At 40.9% G+C, this 16,759-nt stretch overlaps 1 pseudogene across 1 annotated transcript; it reads right to left on the bottom strand.

Moving 5' to 3' along the window:
• Positions 1-3,742: 3,742 nt before the first annotated feature.
• On the bottom strand, positions 3,743-15,214 carry LOC310730514 (calcium-activated chloride channel regulator 1-like; annotated as a pseudogene). Its single transcript, XR_014538396.1, has 14 exons — positions 15,030-15,214; positions 10,126-10,263; positions 9,482-9,587; positions 8,898-8,988; positions 8,628-8,793; positions 8,259-8,486; positions 7,797-8,021; positions 7,502-7,682; positions 7,308-7,414; positions 7,023-7,232; positions 6,634-6,904; positions 6,352-6,516; positions 5,587-5,805; positions 3,743-4,455 (listed from the first exon to the last, which is right to left on the bottom strand). The product of XR_014538396.1 is annotated as a calcium-activated chloride channel regulator 1-like (transcript).
• Positions 15,215-16,759: the final 1,545 nt, after the last annotated feature.

The following is a 16,759-nucleotide window of genomic DNA, read 5'->3' as shown; positions in this document are numbered from 1 at the left end:
GGAGAAGGTGGAAGGAAACGCCATCGGAACACCGGCGGCCGCTGGTGAGGGATGGGCGGCGGCGGCGCGATCCCGTACCGTGTCCGACGTGGTGCCGGCGTGTGGATCCATAACCAGGTGAGGGGCGGCTTAAACCCTTTCTCTTTCGCTCCGTTATTCTGTCAGGCACGGACGAGGCGGAAGCGGAGTTGAGCAAACACAGAGTTTTAATGGATGGTGCGAAACTAATCCCAAGAGCACACACACACACACACAACCGGAGTGAAATCAACAGGTGAAGCAAAAAGTCTGATATGAAAGTACGTGCGCATGAAGCGATAGTACGGAGAGCTGGCAGCGGAACCGGGGAATCGAGACCCTGACAGAGCGAGTCCATAAACACAATAACGGACGGCGTGAGTGGGAAGCGGAGCTGCTAAAATAGAAGGGAGTCTGATGAAAGTCAGGTGCGGCGAGTTAGTAATCAGGCGAGGAGCTCCGAGTTGGCCGGGCATGAGCGGGTGAGAGCGCAGGGCGCTCCCTGACAGTTGTAAATGTAGGTTTTTGCTTCTGATAGTGTTTAGGCCACCAGAGAGGTTTTCGTTAGGAGTGACGACGATGGACAGGATTAGAAATGAGTTTATTAGAGAGACGTTTTTGTAGGACGTTTTGGGGACAAGGTGAGGGAGGTGTAATTGAGATGGTTTGGACATGTGCAGAGGAGAGACATGGGGTATATCGGTAGGAGAATGCTGAGGATGGAGACACCAGGAAGGAGGAAAAGAGGAAGACCAAGGAGGAGGTTTATAGATATGGTGAGGGAAGACATGCAGGTAGTTGGGTTGTAAGAGGCAGATGTAGAGGACAGGGGGGGTATGGAGACGGATGATGGCGACCCCTAATTGGAGAAGCCGAAAGAAGAAGAAGAAGAAGAAGTATAGGCGCACAGTCTTTAGAACACCAGTTCTATCTATTACCAGGTAAGGGCTAGAATATTGTTCATTATTCATATATTATTCAAGCAAAATATTGTAAAAAGCTTGTGAGTAAAATAATGTTTACACCATGCCCCAAAGGTTACATTTATTGGATCATACTCTTTTGGGTCATTCCAGCTATAAGCGGTTAAAATCTTTGACACATAAGTAACTTAGAGTGGCTAAACTATGAAGTGCCTTTTTTCTATTTTGTTTGTATAGTATCCAAAAACAATATAAAATTTGAGGAAGCTGTGCAGACATTTCCTTTGATAAGCTGACTTCTTGATTATTTTCTAGACTACTTTCCTATCGATTATTTTACAATGAAAAACATCATAAAAAAGCAGAAGCTTTTCCAGTGATTCTTTTTTATTATTTCATAATAATAGTAAAGTGTACAAAAATATACCCATATTTAAGGTAAGTTATAAAAATACAGCAATGATACATAATGTACATATTAAAGGAACACTGTGTGATGATTATAGGCAGTGAAATCTATAAAGCATTAATTACAAATCAGTGTCTAAGAGTTCTTATATAATCAAGAGTAAATAACAGGATTAAGGCAGTTTTACTAAGATATTATATAGTAACTTTTATTGAGCGTTGTAGCGACTTGCTTCGTGTTTTAACATGAAAAACAGTGTTCATTAGGCGTGTCCCTTTTTTCCGTTAGGCAAAAACATTTTGTTATGATTCAGTAAGTCTATGGATACCTGACTGTCAGACCCACCCTTAGACATTTGATCCTTCATCTATCTATCTATCTATCTATCTATCTATCTATCTATCTATCTATCTATCTATCTATCTATCTATCTATCTATCTATCTATCTATCTATCTATCTATCTATCTATCTATCTATCTATCTATCTAGTGTGTCTGCCTGTCTGTGTATATACAGATAGGCTGTCTGACTGTCTGTGTCTCTCTCTCTCTCTCTCTCTCTCTCTCTCTCTCTCTCTCTCTCTCTCTCTCTCTCTCTCTCTCTTCTAACTTTTTCTCTCAGCACACAGGTCTGCTGATTCCTTGTCATGTTTAATCTGCCAATATCCGTCCTTCTCATCCAGGATAAACAGCTTTTTGCTAGCTAATTCATAACGTATGCTCTTCAGGGTGGGAATGTTGTAGTGCTGACGGAGTATGGCCCAGTTTAGTTCCAAGCAGACTCTGGGTGTGGCGTTTTTTTTCTTTCTGATGAACAAACTACTCAACCACAGAGTAGGCTTAGAAACTTTGCTTATTACAACCCTTTTCTTCAGTTCAATCAGTGTCTCACGGCGTCGATCATGGACTGAGTATGGGATCTTTCTGCAGCCATATATGACAGGAGGCAGATTAGGGTCAGTTAGATATGATACAATCCTGAAAACTGGCTTAATCGTATAAACACTGATGCATAATGGCTGAGAAGCTCAGTTTCTGTGAAGGTCTAAGTGTCTTTGCTTTTCTTTTAAAGTCCATCTGCACACATACCTGTCTCCCAGGTGGACTGTATCTGATGTTGTGGTCACAAAGAACATCAAGTAAGTTGTTTTATTTCTAGCCTGCACATGATACACTTTCTGGTTTGATGCGAGTGCCTCCATACGATACAAGTGCTGTGTTTGTCTTTAGGATGTTAACGGGGATCTGAAGTCGATCAATGCTTCAGCACTCATGTCAAACTTGAAGTTAACAATTGTGCCTGCCATATGCAGATTTGTTTGCCAGTCTGTTTGACTAAAACCACTGTACCAATAAAAAGTGTCTACTTGTGATAGATCAGTGGCTAAATCAAGCATGTTATCGCAAAATGGTTCTTTTTGCCTCATATTTCACATTTAATATTAAAGGCAGGGTACTGATGAATGCATCTGCATTTTCCACAATCTTTTGTGCTTCTTCGACTTTGAAGTTTGGTTATTTGCTGGAGGTCTGCTTCATCTGGATGCAGGGAGCAATCTTTTTCTTTTTTTGTAATGGCATGTACAAATTGTGCCTCTGATGACCCTGCAATTGCTGTAACTTGTGCTTTTGTGAATTCTTCTCCTTCTTGGCCTTCTTCTTTTCCTCCTTTCTGGTGGCTCCATCCTCAGCATTCTCCTACTGATACACCCCATGTCCCTCCTCTGCACATGTCCAAACCATCTCAATCTCTCCTCCCTCACCTTGTCTCCAAAACGTCCTACATGCGCTGTCCCTCTAATAAACTAATTTCTAATCCTGTCTATTGGCATCACTCCCAACGAAAACCTCAACATCTTGAGCTCTGCTACCTCCAGCTCCACCTCCTGTAAGAAACTTGTCAAAAGCTTGTGAGAAACTATTACATAAAAACAAGTCTACAAGTTTACTTTGATCAAATTTCTGTACATCAAAGTCAAATCTTTTGAAATGATTGTTTGCAGACTTTCTAGTTAAAAAAACTTCAGATTCTCAAATTTAACTTAAATTCAATTGTGCTAATGTTTCTGTTAAATAAGGCATATATTTATTTGTTTGTTTGCATGTTTTAAAGGTTAATTATGGATTCCTGTGTCTCTGAGTACACCAGCATCTGACGATTTTTAAATACAAATTCTGTGGCAATACAAATAAGAGGACAGTGGCGGAAGCACAGTATCTATAAATCGTATCAAGTTTGAGGAAGTTATGCAGACGTTTACTTTGCTAAGATGATTTCTTGAAAACTTTGCTATATTTCACAATTATTACAATGAAAAACATTAAACAAAAAAGCAAAAGCATTTAGAGTGATTTCTGCATTCTTTAATTTCTGCTAGGGAACATGGGGAAATATTTTATTTAAAATAAAAGAAACACCACTGACTGACTTCCTTGTGGTCAAGGTGATGCATCTTGCAATAAATACTGAAAAAAAAAGCTATTTATACATGAAGCGTGTGTAATTTTTCTTCTGTGTGATTGTGTTTTACTCTTTAAGATAATTTCTTTAGACTGTTTTATCATAAAGTAAATAAAATATATGATCAAGCAGCATAGAGCAGGGAACATGAAAATGACAGACCCCTGGATAACATCAGCATTACAGATAATATAAAGACATAAAATTTGCATAATATTCGAATGTTCAAGCTTGCAGTTTTTATTCTAAATAATGGTAAAGGAATGTGTTCTTTTTTTCAATGCCCTTGTGACCACAATTATAACACATACCACTATGACCACCACACAGACTGATATGATAATAGCATTTAGATTTAGGCCTGGATTTGATATGGCTGAGGGTCTGTCACCTGAGACATGCTTGGCCCAGGCTACTGTAACAATGTTGGATACCTCAGACTTGGCTGAGTGTTTGTCCATTGACCGAATAGCACAAAAAATTGTGCCACCATTTTCAATTTCAATATCAGGCTTGAAAGAGTACTGTTCAGCTAAACCTGACTCCTGAGGCTGAAGTGATGAAGTGTTCACCAGATTACAGCTGCTGAAGTTGTTTCGAAGTATCTTCAGGTCTTCACTCCATCTGATATCATAGGATTGGGCTTTAAAGAAAAAAACAATAAAACATTTAGACAATTAGATTTGATTTATATTGTCAAAAAAACTTTTAAACTGCCTAAATATCAAAGACCCTCCATGGCCAAAATTTCCTTCAAATGGATTGGAATGGCAAAGCCAGTTGGGTAGGTAGGTAGGGTATGATGTGTTTTGTGAGCAAAATATGTATATTATAAACTTATAGGGACTAAACTTATAGGCACTGACATTTAAATTCAAATTTAGAGAACCTCTTTATTTGTTTGAAGCTGCTTTGGGACAATGTCCATTATACAAGCACTAAACAAATACAGCTAAATTGAACTGACTTCAAATTAAATGAATATCAAGCAATAGAATCTTTGCTTTCGTTTCTTTTCAGATACACATCTAGGTGTGTTAAAATATTTAGAACATGGCACATTTGGTGGCAGAACCCCCAGTATTTAGGTGAGCAACTGGACACCAGTGTTTTGTGTCCATTGCATTGCTGCATGATGAAGTCAAGTGTCTGATTCCAACTAACAACTTATAATGCGAGGTGGAAAAACTACCTACTGCACCACTGTGCTTCCAGTTTTGTTGGAAACAAACGAAATCATTTCCAGTTGTGTACAGACACTAAACACTTTGACAATTAATAAAAGTTTAAAATGTGTACTAGCTATGAACTTTCAGTATTTTGTTGTTTCAGAAATATACTGTTCTCCTGGAATGTCTCTGATTGGTCAGAGGGTGTTGATTTTATTTTTCAAAACAGGACAAAGGACTTCAGGAGACAGGAATTTTCTTGTTTAAACTTTCTTTATAAAACAACAAGCTGTACGTTTTGGTTAAATTCAATTGTAGAGAAAGAAATGCTAGTCTGCCAAAAAGAACATTTGGTGCCACCCAGATGAGAATGGATTCAGAGTCTGGTTGGATGGATTATTAGTCTGGTTCTTCTCAAGATTTCTTTCTAATACTATCTTGGGGTGTTTTTCTTTTTTTTTCCTGGCTTGTTCATTAGAGATAAAGTTATAGGCACTAACATAAATAAACATTTTACTTGTCTCTGTAAAGCTGTTTGAGACGATATCAATTGTTAAAAGGTGCTGGTATATTATCAATATAGTGTATAGTGCTAGAGTGCTCACCTGTTCCATGGTCATAATCCTCACCAGGAGACGTCCAGTTGAGAAGCACGGTGTCCTCCTGAATTTTTGTGCACAGATCCGTGATCTTGTTTGGAGGAAAATTTGAAACTGCATTGTCTTCCACTACAACACTTTCTCCAGTACCTGTTCTGGTGAACCTGCCAACATTCACTGACTGCACATTAACTGCAGGCTGAGGAGGGTTTAGTTCCATATTACCTGACAAGAAGATGCAAATGGCAGTTATTTTTTTCTATTTGAAGAAAAGCATACAGATAAATGCATGTACAATAATTACATACAAACTCAGACAGCTGTAAGTCAACCATGCCTTAAGTAACACTTAACCACTGATGCCACTTCTCTATATCAGTTGAAATATTGATCACATTCCCAAAATTTCAACTTTTAATCCAACTTGTTTGCAAGCAGCATTCTCATGCAAATAAAATAATCAATAATGATTAATATGTGTACACCAGCACCTTTATATCACCTCTCCTGCTTCAGTATACTTAAAAAAAGAAGACATACATGAGTAGAAGACACTGGATTTGTATTAAAGCTTTGTCATCTAACTTCCAAAACAATGATGTGTTAAACATGATGAAACTGCGACTACATGTATGACCCCTATCTCTGATGCTGTATTCCCAAACACTTACCATATTCCCAACATTCATGCAGGGATACAACACCATTTTTTCCCATCCCCATTTATGGAAAGTCTTGTATAATGTGGTGATACTGCAAAAAAATATTTACCATCCACAATATATCCAGCTACATATAGAGCACCACTGTGTCTGTAGGAAGAAAACTGGTCTGCTCCGTGTTGATATTCCACTTTCACTTTCAGACTGTATTTTCCACGTCTTAATTTTGTGAAATATCTGGAATAGATGCCATCATCTCTGAACACATCACATCCTGAAAAATGTCCAGCATGTGTTTAATTAAATATTAAATATGAATAAATAAAATATATATTGTATGCAAGCCCACACTTGCAAATAAAGACATAATTTTATGCAATTTCACTGTTACCTGCTCCATTATCACGGAGCTGAAATTTAGATGATTCCCTTTTATCTGACTCCAGGTACGCCCAAACACTGGCCCCCAACACAGGATTATAATTCTGCCTGACCTCAGCCAACACAACCATGGCTTTAGTCCCATCACTAGTCTGCTTGTTCATTCTGATTGTAGCTGTGATTGGGGGAACATCTTCAGACGCTGCCCAACTCATTACTAATAAACTTGTTTGCTGAGCAGATTTTTCGTTATTCAAAAAGCTGTATTTCCATTCCCCCACCTGTCATGCAAAAATAGGTCAAAACAAATTTAAATAATTTTTAATCACATTATTTTTAAATCATTGACTTTTATTGCAATACAAAACATGTAATCAAAATAACATTTAAAAGGTTTACCTCTGCAGTTCCCGGAACAGTGAAAGTGATTATGTTAACACTGTTAGTGGTGTGTCTCTGATCATAAACCAAACCACTTGGTGATTGTATATACACAGTGGGTGCACTTCTTTCATATAGTAATGTAAAGGTGGTGCCCTTCCCTACAGTCCGATCAATTGAAACTGTTCCATTGAACCAATCTTCAACATCCTTTCCAGTGCTTTCAAGCTGTTCAGAAATGTAAAAAATGTAATGTGTATAATCTGATTTTGAGATTTCTCACAGTGAACGTGTATCACTAACCTGGATGGGCTGTTTGCATGGATTTCCATCCCACATGATCTTTGACGCAAAGGTATCCACAAGATCATTGGATCTTAAAATCTCGCTGGCTAAATGAAACATTCCCTCTGTTTCAAATAATATTGGCAACCCAGTGAAGGCAATTAATCAATGCAACTGTGAAATTCTAAAATGATTGATTCTACAATTCTCACCTGTTTGCACTGCCATGGTTCTCAGTGCATTGTCTGCATTTGGTCCGAATGCTACAGTGTGAATTATTGCAACACTTTGAACAGTTTTTTGCAAACAAGCTGAGACATTATCAGTTGCTTCCCCATCTGTCAGAAAAATTATTTCCTTTCCTAATGTTTCACCATCGTTCATTTGAAGGGCCTGAAACAAAACAAAAAAAATGTTTATTATATCATCATAGACAGATTTCTAGACCAAAGTACATTTTCTGTGCAGTCAATGAAAAAGTAGCAGCTTTTTTCACATCTGTCTCACCTCTAAGCCTTTTCTGAATCCTTTACATATAAATGTTTGTCCAGATGCATGTGTGGGCAATTTGCTGATTAGTTGGTCTCTTGTGGCCTGTCCTTCTATTTTTGTCAGATTTGTTAGTATTTGAGCTTCAGTACTAAAAGTCACAATAGCCACATATTCTTGTTCATTTATAGTCTGGTTTAAGAAAATTCCAGCAGCTTTCTGAAGTAGTGATAATCTCAGTTTCTATACAAACAAAATAAAATAACATAAATTAACCCTTTTACAAAATCATAACAACAATGTATTTTATTATCTAATACAGCTCCACTTCCTACACCATTTTACTATGTTTATTTCAATGCTTTGATATTTCTTTTCCAATGATTTATTTATTTATAATGATCATCCCAATACAGCTGTTTAAAATAAATATATCATGCAGTAATAATGTTTATTTTTTAATTTTTTATAGCAACACACTTTCATGCTTCTCGAGACGTCAAGGATGAGACAGACGACCCGAGGTCCCCTCTGTATAACTTTGAATGTAGGAGGTGGTGGATCAGATGGCAGCGGCTTTAGATTGTGAAGAGCATCCTTGTCTACCGAGTCCTCAAAGATTACTGTATGTGTTGCTTTTCCACACTGTTTATTCTGCTCATTGGGGGCTTCAAAGTTATGTTCCTCCTCTCGACAAAAAGCTTTTACCTACAAAGGAATAAATTCAGTGTACATGACAAAGGCTTCAGTGTGTTTTCAGTGTTTTTAGAAACCATTTTGACAAAACCCTAATTTCAATGTCCTGCTTGTGTCAGCATTCAGCAATAAAATATTTAACAATATACTCACAGAATGTATGCTAGGCATGAACATTATTGAGGATTTTGTAGTTTGCATCACATCTGGGAGGAATTCACAGTCGGGTGTGAGTGTGCCAGATGCATCCAACTCGCAAGGTACAGAAGTTGATTGACTAAGAATTTTCTTCCACTGTCCAGAAATATTGTTAGTGCAACTGAAAAGAGAAAAATGACACATTGCTATAACTATTGTTATAATATATGTTTAATAATGTATGGTCTGTATAGACAATGATAATAAAACATTGTTGGTAGAAACCGATTAGCAGAAATGTAATATTTCTCTTTCTTATTATATTTATCAAATACTCCTCATCTGAGGTGAGCCCATTCATGCACAAAAACCCTTCCTGAAATGTAAATGAAAAAACAAACACATAAAATTCTTCTAAACTTCTACACTTCTAAAATTAATTAAAAAAAATTTGTGTGTGTGTGTTAACTTTCAATTTATTTTTATTTTTCTCTTTGCTTGCATTGATTTCTTTGTGTTCCTGTTTTTTACCACCAAATGTCATCCTTGTGTTCCTATGCCCTTCATTGATTTTTATTGATTCTCACATTGCCTCATTATTTTTTTCGGGGAGCTGATTTCATGGATTAGATGCTGTTTTGTAAGTTTGGGTTTTTGGATACTTAATAAAAAATAAAATACAAATAAAAAAAAAGGCAGGATTTCCTACATTCCTGAGTTTGTGTCTGCTGCCCCAAACAGTGAAGCCCAGTTCAAGCCCCGACTCTGACAGCAATGAAAATCAATGAGGGGCTCTGTGTGTGTGTGTGTGTGTGTGTGTGTGTGTGTGTGTGTGTGTGTGTGTATGTTTAAGACAGGTTAAGGCTTACCTCTAGGTCCATATGGTTCAGAAATATGGTTGTTTAACAAGAAATCGGGGGTTAAATGAATGTATTCACCCTCACATCCACATCCTTCTGGTTGATGAGTATATGGCTCATTACCATATTGTAAAAATGTCTATTTTTATTTTGCCCTAAAAATTAAATGTATTATTGGTTCATACCTTACATTTAGTATATATATTTGTATTTTTAAATATATGCAATTTTCAATAGCACACAATGAATAAATGAACCGTCATAACCTGTACAGTGTTGCATAAAAGTTGGGAAAACCTTTAGAATTTGCTATATTTCTGCATAAATCTTACCAAAAACATTATCAGATTTTCACACAAGTCCTTTAAAAATAGGCGAAAATGCGAAGCCAGTCGAAAAAACGAGAAAGAAATATTATAATTGCCCATTATTACACTATTACATATTTGTGAGTTGCAAAAGAATGTGAAACTCGAGGACTAGCAGTTAATTTGAAGGGCTTTTTGGACTTGCATGAAAACTTGACAATGTTTTAGGTCATATGCATAAATCTTTGGGTTTATACAAAAAGATTTTAAAATTCTAAAATGTTCCTAAAATTTCAAGCACCACTGTGAACTGCATAATAAACCAAACCTGAATGAATATTGTACCTTTTTGTAAGTTTCTGTTGTTGCGTTCTCATAGTTTCCTGATGTCCAATTTGGTGGTACCAGTATTTTCACTTCCTTGAAAAATACCTTGTGGTCTAAAACTTCAAAAAGATATTCTGATCCACTGGTAATCATTTTCTGTGAAGATAGAAGAAAAAAAAAATGTGTCTGTGCATGTAAATAAATGTAAGTATCAATCTTTAAACAGCAAATTGTTTTTAATCAAAAGAGACTATTTTAGAGATATTTTTTAAAGGCAAAAACAGACTGTTTATACTGTTACCCTTTTCATTCCCAGTGCTATAACATATTAGATTGCAAATGCAGCGGATAAAAGACAGACAAAAGACAGACAAAGAACAATTTTTAACAATTTTAACAATTAAAAAAAGTTTGATTTCAACAGCATATTATTGCATTGCCATGCACAAAGGGGAGGAACAGATGAATCTAGGGAGGAGGGCACCTATGAAGAAAGTAGACATGTGTCAGGATAAGCCTAATTGATCAAAGGCCAAAGAAACAGGTCATTTACAAACAATTTATGAATTTATTTAGCTAAATCTTTAAAATTAGATAAATATGTTGTAAAAAAAAATACAATGTAATGGTGCTTTCATCAAAAAAATATGCTGATTTAATTATTATGAACTGTTCCCTAAAAAAAAAAAAAAAAGAAATAGGACAAAAGTATGAATTTGCTTTTCTTTTCTGTTCCTTTTTTTTGTAATTTTGTGGTGGTGGTGAGGAGGAGGCCAGAGGAGGATTTGCATGTATGTCCTTATGTTCAAATTATTCATTTAAGGTAAGTTAAACTAGCATTAGGAATTGTTTTGTTTACTATTTTAGCCTGGTTCTTCTTAAAGTCCATGATTGTAAATAAATATTCTTCTCCTTTATTCTTTTTTTTTTTTTTTTTACTATTGTCAGTTTTTACTTTAAATAGGAAATAATTCGTTTCAGACAAAAAAGCCCTTTTTTCTTTTCTCACTTTGGCAAAATGTATAATTTCCACTACATTTACTAAGTGACAGGAGAGGTGTCAGGCTGCAGACGCGGAAGCCGATATAGTCCGATCATTGTCCTTTTATTTCAACAACCGTACAACACAAAATCACTCATAAGCCGTTGAAAACAACAAACAAAGACATCCGCTCGATACGCGTTGTCCGCTATGAGTTCGAATGTCCCAAGCATAATCCATAAAGCCTTCGGCAATGAGTAATCCAAGTCGGAAGTGTAATTCGCATATACAGCCGGCGGTCGAGCAGCCACGCGATTGTCCAGCTTGACAAATTAACGACCGACAGCCTGTGACTCAAGAACGTGAGTTTATGTAGTCTGATCTTTCATGAGCCACAGCTGTCGGTAATCTTGGGAAGCAGCGTGACTGCTATCGAGGGGGGCGTGGCAGGGTGGATCTCTGACAGCTACAGACGGGGGCCTGGCAGGGTGAATCCCTGACAGCTACAGAGGGGGGCGTGGCAGGGTGAATCCCTGACAGTACCCCCCCCTCCAGGGGCGACACCTGACGCCCCAAAACCCACCTATGCCAGGCGGGCCAGGGCACTCCGAGAAAGGCCTCCTTAGACGCCTGGGAGCAACGGAGGCCTGGTGAGCATCCTCTGCGGAGAGCCGGCATGGAACAACACCTTGCAGGAGGATCCGGAACGGAGCCACGCCCTCGGTGCTGATGGGAGGCTGAGTAAAGCCCCTGGCTGGGATTGAAGCCGGAGCGATCTCCATGGCGGGGAACCGGAACTGGACGCCAACCATGACAATGACCGGGGAGTGGAGGACGTCCCGGGCGGAGACCAGGAACGTCGTACCACCCTCTGAGGGACCTGGAGGACCGACGTCGCCGTCAGAGGGACCTGGAGGACCGACGTCGCCGTCAGAGGGACCTGGAAGACCGACGTCGCCGTCAGAGGGACCTGGAGGACCGACGTCGCCGTCAGAGGGACCTGGAGGACCGACGTCGCCATGCGGGGATCCTGTGGGCGATCCGTCGTCCTGAAGAGGACCTGGGGGCGAGACGTCGCCCTCTGTGGAGCTTGGATGCGATCCTTCGCCCTGCGTGTAGCCCGGGGGCGAAACGTCGCCTTGTGCGGAGCCCGGGGGCGAAACGTCGCCTTGTGCGGAGCCCGGGGGCGAAACGTCGCCTTGTGCGGAGCCCGGGGGCGAAACGTCGCCTTGTTCGCCTCCGGGGGCGAAACGTCGCCTTGTGCGGAGCCCGAGGGGTGAAACGTCGCCTTGTGCGGAGCCCGGGGGAGACGAGCCGTCGCCTTGTGCGGGCGCTGGAGACGAGCCGTCGCCTTCTGCGGGTGCTGGAGACGAGCCGTCGCCTTCTGCGGGCGCTGGAGACGAGCCGTCGCCTTCTGCGGGCGCTGGAGACGAGCCGTCGCCTTCTGCGGGCGCTGGAGACGAGCCGTCGCCTTCTGCGGGACTGTGGGGTGAGCCGTCGCCGTCGGTGGAACCCGGGGGCAGCGGTTCAACTTCCCTTCCGCAGTCCTGGAGCCGGGGTGAGTGCACAGGGAAACCCCTGGGCATAGGGGCGCTCCTTGGGACCCTTAGGAACAGATCGGAGCCTACTGAGCAGCCTGGAAATGAGGTGAAGCCTGCCTGGAGATCCACGAGCGGAGAAGGGCTCGCCTGGAGGTCCACAACATCAGTGGAGCTCTCTTTGGGACACTGAAGCGGAGATGAGCTCGTGGGGTCGCTCGGAGGCGGAGACGAGCTCTCGGGAGGAGCCAGGAGCTGGGCGGAGCGCTCTTGAGGGACCTGGAGCTCGGCGGAGCTCTCTGGAGGGACCTGGAGCTGGGCGGAGCTCTCTGGAGGGACCTGGAGCTGGGTGGAGCTCTCTGGAGGGACCTGGAGCTGGGCGGAGCTCTCTGGAGGGACCTGGAGCTGGGCGGAGCTCTCTGGAGGGACCTGGAGCTGGGCGGAGCTCTCTGGAGGGACCTGGAGCTGGGCGGTGCTCTCTTGGAGGTCCTGGGGTGGAGCCGGGCTTTCCGTGGGCGAGATGTCGCCTTGGAAGGGGCTCTGGGATGGGGCGTCGTCTGGAGAGGGACTCGGAGGAGTCACTTCGCCTTCTGTGACCGGAGGTGTCGGCGCGGCGCTCTCGTGACGACTCTGTGGCGGGAAAGCATGCTCCTGGAGACTCTGTGGCGGCGCGGCGCTCTCGTGACGACTCTGTGGCGGGAAAGCATGCTCCTGGAGACTCTGTGGCGGCGCGGCGCTCTCGTGAAGACTCTGTGGCGGCGCGGCGCTCTCGTGAAGACTCTGTGGCGGCGCGGCGCTCTCGTGAAGACTCTGTGGCGGCGCGGCACGCCCACGGGAACCTCGGAACAGAGCGGCACGCCTGTAGAAGCTCTGTGACGGCATGGTGTGCTCGCCGACGCTCGGAGATGGTGTGGTGCGTCCACGAGAACCCCGGAACACAGCAGCATGCTGGTAGAGACCCTGAGATGAAGCAGCCCTCTCATCAAAACATTGGGGCTGAGCTGCAGGCTCATGGGAGATCCGGCACGGAGCCGCGTGCTCTTGAGAACCTTGGAATGGAGCACCTTTCTCCTCAAGGGGACTGTAGTGGAGATCCACCACCTCTATCCCCAACTTCCCCAGAAGCAGCCCGCTGAAATCGGCGAGTGAGCCGAATTTGCCCCCTTTGGCGCTCCATAGTGAGCTGGCTTTGGCAAGAACTTCTCCAGACAGGAGAGAAATACAGAGGGCAATCTTGGCTCGTTCGGGAGGAAACCGGGAAATGTTAACAGCCACATACTCGCCGATGCCTTGCAGAAATCCGCCCAATTCGTCTTTTTTCCCCGAGTAACGAGCCGGTAATCCCCTCGCGCTCTCTGAGGGGCGTGGCGCAGCCGTTGCGGTCGGAATCGCGGAATGGCGAATCCGCGTTCGGTATAGGTTGGTCGTTCTGTCAGGCTGCAGACGGGAAGCCGATATAGTCCGATCATTGTCATTTTATTTCAACAACCGTACAACACAAAAACACTCATAAGCCGTTGAAAACAACAAACAAAGACATCCGCTCGATACGCGTTGTCCGCTATGAGTTCGAATGTCCCAAGCATAATCCATAAAGCCTTCGGCAATGAGTAATCCAAGTCGGAAGTGGAATTCGCATATACAGCTGGCGGTCGAGCAGCCACGCGATTGTCCAGCTTGACAAATTAACGACCGACAGCCTGTGACTCAAGAACGTGAGTTTATGTAGTCTGATCTTTCATGAGCCACAGCTGTCGGTAATCTTGGGAAGCAGCGTGACTGCTGTCGAGGGGGGCGTGGCAGGGTGGATCTCTGACAGCTACAGACGGGGGCGTGGCAGGGTGAATCCCTGACAGCTACAGAGGGGGGCGTGGCAGGGTGAATCACTGACAAGAGGAAACACTTTCTGTAATAATTTTTTCCTCTTTTCTTTTTTTTCTTTTCCTTTCCTTTCACAATTTATATTTCCTCCAGGGAAATATTTGTAATGTTGGCCTGAAATACTTGAAATGAAGCCAAGACACATTGAAAGCACAATTTTTTTGTGTATAAATAGGTTGCTTGGCTGCTTTAAACTTAAAGGCAGACATCATTAAACATATATCTTTAAAAAAAATACTTTTTTTTTTTTTTTTGCATAATTGAAGGTGTTTTTTGGTCCAAAAAACCCACAACAATTTTAAACACACAATTGATATTTACGAAGTATATGAGTATTTCTATTTCATACAATATAAGAGATATATTTACATTGATAGCATTTGGCAGACACTCTTGTCCAGAGCAACTTACAGAATAAATACATATTTTAACTTATTAGAAATGTTAATTAAGTTACAAAACCAAATAAACAATTGTAACAGTTTCATAGGATTACAACATATACATAAATTAATAAATACCTTGATTTGATTTAGAAGTTCTTCATTCTCTGGTACAGCAGGGTTAATGACAACCAGAATATCTGTGTATCCATTTCCATCTAATCTGATTGTTGTAGCAGATTTCAGTGCAATGAGAACCACCACCACCACAGCAAGCATTTTTACCATGACTGCATCTGTGGAAAGGAGGAATAAGATTTGGTTTTATACTGTTGCTCCTCCTCATGATTCATTGGCTCAAAATTTTTAGATACTTTAAAAGAATAGGCGGAACCACACAAGAGCCTTGAAATTCTTCAGTAATTCTGAAGAAACACATTAGTAATAAACTGACAGATGATCTATGATCCTTTGCTGATACCCTGAACTCCCTGACTCCAGATTCATTGTTTTTCCTACGTCTGGTGAAAATAGTGTATTTTAAACTCAGAATAGATCCACAAACAAAGTCATTTGTGTTCTACCCAATAGCTCTTACCTCTTAAGTCCATATTATTTTATAAAATTGTTGTTCATTAAGAAAAAGGTGGTCAAAAAACTGAATTTGTTAAAACTTTGGTTTGGTGAGTTTATGCCCCAATGTAGAACATAACCTACACTTTCTATTCTGCCCATTCTTTCAATCTAGATTTTGTACAATTTAAATTATCAGTGCACACAATTTGTAGAATAGCAGTCTCAGTCTTTTTTTGATATCCACTTTAATTGTGTTAGTATTCATACCTCCAAAAAAAAAAAATGTATATGGTCTGAACCTTTAACATGAATAACCACCCCTATAGAGAAAGCGAGGAAAGAAAATTTAATGTACAGGTGCATCTCAATAAATCAGAATATCATTAAAAAGTAGATTTATTTTAGTAATTCAATACAAAAAGTGAAAATCTTTATTTAAATCCAAACACCTGCAAAAGTTTCCTGAGCCTTTAAATAGTGTCTCAGTCTGGTTCAGGCTTCACAGTGATGGGGGAAGACTGCTGACTTGACAGTTGTCCACAGGATGATCACTGACACCCTGCACATGGAGGGTGAGACACAAAAGGTCATCGCTAACGAAGCTGCTGTATCCAAGCAGATTAATGGAAAGAAAATATGTGGTAGAAAAAATGAGATTCACAAAGAGTGGACCAACCAAAAAAGAAAAAAAAAACAAAACAGGCTGTTATAAGAAAATGATTTAATCATGTTTACATGAAATTACAGATATGTTGCCATGACAGAAGCTTCAGGATAAGCTGAAAAGGTTAAGGTTAATTTGCTTAAGATTTGCTTAGTCAACATGTTTTATGGGATAATAGCTGATTTGAGTATTTAAGAATCTATTAATGAGTGTGCCTAAGAAATAGTCGGGTAACATGCACATTCATCCAGTGAAAATGAACTTTACTAAAGCAAGAAACCCAATTAACACAATTCAACAAGTCTTTATTTCACTGTAGTTACAGCTGAGCTACCTGGATACATGTCTAGCAGAAGCATAAATATTAACTGTATAAAATGACCTTTTAGTCTTCTGTGCATTTTTTCTGTGCATTGCGGTTTTCTTGAGGCAAATCTTGTGTCCGTTTAGAAAACGCTCATCAGTGTATCAGTGACCAAATCAACAACTTCTCCTTTGACAGCTATTAAATCTATACAAATATATTTGGACTTTTGGACTGCAGGGAGAGATACTGTAAACCTTTTTTGGCTCTGTGGTGGCCTCAGCTATCTTCTATCGTGTGGTCTGCTGGTGCAGCAGCATCTCT

Source organism: Silurus aristotelis, assembly GCF_946808225.1.
Source record: "Silurus aristotelis genome assembly, chromosome: 8".
Lineage (NCBI taxonomy): Eukaryota > Metazoa > Chordata > Actinopteri > Siluriformes > Siluridae > Silurus > Silurus aristotelis.
The sequence above is the reverse complement of the archived record's forward strand: the minus strand, read 5'-3'. Positions and strand labels throughout refer to the sequence as shown.